A 6,000-nucleotide genomic window follows, 5' to 3' on the forward strand; every position below is an offset into this window, starting at 1 on the left:
AACCTAGCTCAAAGATGCTAATCTGCACATGGTTAGCTAGCACAGTTCTGAACAGTTATACACATAGAAGCTAAATGTTTTGGAATAACTCCCCCAAAAATATGTTTAATTATAGAAAAATGCTGTTCGGTAGTGACATTCTTTAAAGTTACATACAGATTTTTCATACTTTTGAACACATTTACCTCAAAATGATGAGAACTATCCACTTGCACTTTGTAGAGAGAGTGACGCATGAATATTTTCTGATCATAAATGTAGGGGTTTAGTTAAAATCAGTCTCAGCCAATGGATTAAACATACACTGTTTTGGTAGTGACATGAAAATGTGTGATATAGTTTTTTTCACGTAAAGTTTTATACTGTACAAAGAAAATATTTATATATATATTTTTTTAGCTTCATTTAAAAAAAAATAAAAAAATATATTTTTAAAAACAACAATATATTATAAAATGCAAAAATTATTTCTATATCATTTTCATTAGTTGAAATTTAGGGGTTAGGGTTCGGGACAGCCTCCTCCCAATTTCAAGTACCCACTTAATGATTTTATATATATTAAGCTTACTGATATTTTAAATATTATTGGGTGTATCAGTAGATAATAAAGGATCTTAGCATCTAAGATTTGTGTCACGAAACAGAAGGAGACCACAATGCGAGTAACGGGTAAGACATCTGGTGTTTGTTAGACAACAGGAATCGGGTGCAGAGGAATGGAGAGTCAGCAGGTAAGCATCAACTTTACTGGAGAACTAGTCAACTTAGCTTGGTAAGCTAACAAGCTCTTTTCTTCTTTTCAAAAGTGTCTTAGTATGAGGTTGGCAGCAGATGAAGGAGATCGGCATTGGCAGGTAAGTATCCAACAGAAGGTAAGTCAGGTACGTCTATGGTAGTGACTTGATGAGGAGTGAAATTGGCTTTATACTGGTCTTGATTACGTGGCGACAGGTGCTGGGAATCAGAACTCAGGTGACTGTGATCGTGCAAGATGCTGGGACCTGACGAGGCTGATGTTTCCCTGACAGTACCTCCCCTCCTCCACGACGGCTCCTTACGCCCGCTGCCAGCGACAAGGACGGCTGCGTCCTCTGGGTGGTGGCTTATCTGGATGGAGCTGATGGAAGTCAGACAGCAGAGAGAGGTCAAGTTTGGTGTAATACAGTAGGTGGGTGGTAGGTCCAGCTGGTATGTGACATCATTTATCTGCCTTCTGATGGTGAATGGACCAATGAAGCAGGGACTCAGCTTATGGCAGGGCAGCCGGAGATGGATGTCCCATGTTGACAGCCATACCTTATCACCAGAGTGGTAAGGCGGTGCAGGTAGGCAATGGGCATCAGCATGGATCTTATGTCTCCTGACTCCCTGCTGAAGATGGATGTGTGCTGAGTCCCAAACCCTCTCGCTCTCCCTGAACCAGTAGTCCACGACTGGAACTTCTGAGGGCTCTCCATCCCTTTAGCAGGTCAGTGATATAGTCGACTTCGATATGAGACCATGAGGTTGGTGAGGTAAGGATAGTGGAACCAGTTTACCATGAGGAAGATGACAGGGTGTTTTAGATGTGGAGAAGACTGAGCAACTCTTGATGAATTGGGAGACTTCTTGTGCCATGTTTGGCCACCAGTGCCTGTTTTGCTGCCTGGATGTCTAGAGCCCAGAGACAAATGGAGCGAGTACAGAAGGGTAAGGTGGAGAATAGATGGGACATATGTTTTCCCTTCTGGACCTCTGGAAAAAGAGTGCCCAACGGTCCTGTCGGGGATTCAGACGTTTCGCATCTCACAGGTACTCTAGGTTCTGATGGTCAGTAATGACCTGGGAAGGATGGATAACTCCCTCCAGCCAGCGTCTCCACTCTTCTAGAGCCAGCTTGATTACCAACAATTCACGGTTCCCGAGTAGATTGCTCCACTGGGGATAGCTTGCGGGAGAAATATGCACAGGGATGTACTTTAAGAGTCTCTCTGCTATATTGCGACAACACCGCTCCGACACCCAGGGTTGAGGTGCCAACCTCCACGATGAACGCCCTCTGAGGATTGGGATGTATCAAGCAGGTCAAAGCTTCTTGGGGCCTCCAGAAACCAGGACAGAGGCTTGGGTTTATTGCGGAGCAATGAGGTGAGTGGTGCTGTTATTATACTGCAGGACCGGATAAAACAGCAATAGAAGTTGGCAAAGCCTAGAAAAACGCTGTAATTCTTTCACTGATGAACATAAGGGCCAATCACAAATGGCTTGGAGCTTGTTGTCCATCTGTACTCCTTGAGGAGAGATGACGTACCCGAGGAACTGGATGGTAGTTTGGTATAGCTTGAGGTATAGGTGGTATTCTCTCAGCTGCTGAAGGCCAGGTTCCGGGAGTAGATGAGGATGTCATCGATATAAACAATGACGAATCGGTGGAGAAACTCCCGGAACACCTCATTCAGGAATCCCTGAAAGACAGATGGTGAGTTGGCTAGCCCATACGGCATCAGCCGACATTCATAGTGGCCAGTAGGTGTGATGAAGGCTGTCTTCCACTCGTCTCCAAGGCAGATTCAAATGAGGTTGTAGGTGCTTTGCAGGTCAGGTTTGGAGAACATGCAAGCTCCATGGAGTTCCTCAAGGGCAGCCAGAACCAGGGGTAACGGATAGGGATACTTGACGATTTGTGAATTCAGGGTCCGGTTATCGATGCATGGTCGTAAGCCACCATCTTTCTTGCTTGCAAAGAAAAAGCTTGACGCAGCTTGCGAAGTAGAAGGACGGATGAAGCCTTGTCAGAGAGTCTCCTTAATATATTCCTCCATAGCAGCTTGCTCCGGGATGGACAGTGGATAACACTCTACCTTTCGTGAGTTTCGCTCTAGGGAGCAGGTCGATAGCACAGTTCCAATGGACTATGCAGTGGTAACTTGGTGGCGGCCTGCTTACTGAAGACGTTCTGGAATGCCTGGTATTCTGGTGCAATAGAGGTTTTCTCTACTGGCTTGGGGCTCTCCACACTGGTAGAACAAATCGGGATCTGGGAACTGGTAGATGGAGAGATTCGGGGCAGGCAATGTTAAAGACAGTATTCACTCCACTGCAGGATCTCGTCGTTCTTCCAATCCAATTGAGGAGAATGTTGGGTGAGCCACGGACGTCCCAGGACTGCATCCATGGTGGATTGCTCCAGCACCAGGAATGAGAGGAGCTCCTTGTGTAGGCACCTAACACAGAGCGTGATGTTGGGGGAGTGGTACCTGACCTTGCCTTGGCCCAGCAGGGCTATTTTGGGTCAGAGTAGAACAAATTTTCCTTTAGGTATCAAAAATTAGAAGAAAAAATGATGTCAGAAGAAGTTCTCTTGATGTTTATTGTGCAATTAGAAACGGATTTCCTATGATTATTGCATTAAACCCAGCTAAGCTTCAAAGTGCTGTGCACTGTCATGTTGCGCTTTTGTTTTTTCCTCTTCCATGCAATAATGCGAGTGATATTTTCTATCCAACGCTCTCAATATTGCAACTATTGTAGAATGAGCCCCTTCCTGGAGTGAAAGTGTGTGTAGGACGTATTGTAATGTGTCTCCTGCTAGTCTGTCATTGTGAAAGCAATACTTCACTGCACCCAGCTGCTTCCCATGAGGAAGTGTTTTATGAGAACCATATTAGAGCAACACAGATCCCAACGTCTATAATATTTCTGCAAGCGTTTAGCTGCCGTGCAAAGTGATCATTGATTTAGCACATATTTATCTGCTCAATCTGCTCAAGGACACCAGATACATTTGGAGTGGTGGAGGGGAACATTTTCGGCTGGCCCTGTAAGCCATTAAGCACAGTAGATGTTTTCAGTTGGCTTCTGTCTCCATGATCGACGACTCTGTTTTAGGGTCTGGTAGCGGCGCTACCCCATTTATGTATTAGCTGTGGGTCCACCCTTAACCCTGAGGATATATGTCTGATACAAAACCACCTGTAATTATATTCTTCATGCAAGACCAACTTCCTTCAGTGCATTTCCCAAGCCAGAAAAAACACGAGATGAACCACAGAATGGAAAGCCAGTGACCCAAAATACTCTGGCACTTCTGAGGATTCAAAGGGGAACTCGGGCCTTTTGTTGTTTCAGCTGGAACACTTGTCCCCACATCTTGTTTATGAAAAAACTGGAGCGATTGATGTAGAAGTCCTTTGAACGCTTGATTCAGATGAATGGGTGTCAGATGGCCTGGCTTATAATGGTCTGGATGATTTCATGCTTGAATGAGGACATCAAGAAACTTGCATCATGTAATAATATTTAGGCATTGTCACAAGCATTCAGTCTGTCCTCTCAAAATCAGATTCAATCAGTGTAGCCTTCGCAGAGTGTTTCTCAGTAGAACATGAGTGATGGCATAAAATCAAAACTCTATGTTCTATAATGCAATGGTTGCTATTTGTTCTGTACCTTAGCAAAGTGATTATGTATTAATTAGAAGGTGATTTGTGCCTGTTCCACCTTATAGGCAGTGTCTGTGATTAACTAGTTACATTTAATGGAAATAATTTTAATTTAATTACAAAATAAATATAAATGCAATCTGTTAGTTACTGAGAAAAAATGTGTAATTAAATTATAGTTGCTTAAGAAAATGTTAATGATTACAAAGGGGGTTACATATGAATATTTTCACACAGATTTGATTGATTTCTTTCCCAAAATACATTGACTGCACTAAAATATGAGACAACAATTTTTCATTCTTTATATGCTTTATTCTTTAAGATTAACTGTTTCTTTTTCCAAAGCATTGTTAGATGCCAGTGATTTCACAAACTGTATCATTGCTATTAAACTATGTTTTTATGATTTAAAATCTGTATTTAACCGCAGAACTACGCTACCAGTCAAATGATTTTAAACAGTAAGATTTTTAATGTTTTTAAAGAAGTCTCTTCTGCTCACCAAGCTTGCATTAATTTGCTCCAAAGTACAGCAGAAACAGTAAAATTGTAAAATATTTTTTCAATTTAAGGAATCCTTGCTAAATAAAAGTATTAATTTCTATCATTTCTTTCAAAAAAAAAAAAAAAAAAAAAAAAAAACCCTCAAAACTACTGACTCCAAGCTTTTAAATGGTATAGTGTAAAATGTTACAAAAGCTTTTTATTTCACATAAATCTGATCTTTGGATCTTTCTTATCATTGAAGAATCCTGAAAAAAGTACTCAACTGTTTTAAATAGTGATAATAATAAAAAATGTGTCAGAATATTAGACTGATTTCTGAAGGATCATGTGACACCAACTATAATTTAGCTTTGATCACAGGAATAAATTACATTTTAAAATATATTCAAATAGAAAGCAGTTATTTTAAATAGTAAAAATATTTCACAACATTACTGCTTTTGCAGTATTTTGGATAAAAAAAATGCAGGCTTGGTGCGGAAAAGAGAATTCTTTAAAAAACATTAAAAATCTTATTGTTCAAAAACTTGATTGCTAACCTTTCTTGAAGTAAAAAGAGGTGCTAAAGTCTGCTTTTGTGGTGGCTGTGCTTAAAAAACATTTTTTTAATCATCTTAATAAGTCTGACAGTAATCAGTGTTGAGTACTACTGTAAGGTTAACCCTACCTGGGTTAAATGTTTCAAAATGATTTAGTCTAATAAAAAAAAAATAAAAATAAAGAATTTAGAAAAGTAATCAAGTTTAATCAGTTACATTAGTAACTTAAGGTACAAAAGCTTATAAATCATACAGAATGAGATTTTTTGAGAAAGTAAAAATGCAGAAAGTTTTCTGTAAGGGTTAGGTTTAGGGGTAGGGTTAGGGCAAGGGGATAGAAAATACAGTGTGGACAGTATACAAACCATTGCGCCTATGGAGAGCCCCCACAAAGATAATAAACCAGACGTGTGTGTGTGTGTGTGTGTGTGTGTGACCCTGGATCACAAAACCAGTCATAAGGGTAAATTTTTCAAAATTGAGATTTATACATCATCTGAAAACTGAATAAATAAGCTTTCCATTGA

This window comes from Labeo rohita, chromosome 4 (genome assembly GCF_022985175.1).
Source record: "Labeo rohita strain BAU-BD-2019 chromosome 4, IGBB_LRoh.1.0, whole genome shotgun sequence".
In the NCBI taxonomy this organism is placed as follows: domain Eukaryota; kingdom Metazoa; phylum Chordata; class Actinopteri; order Cypriniformes; family Cyprinidae; genus Labeo; species Labeo rohita.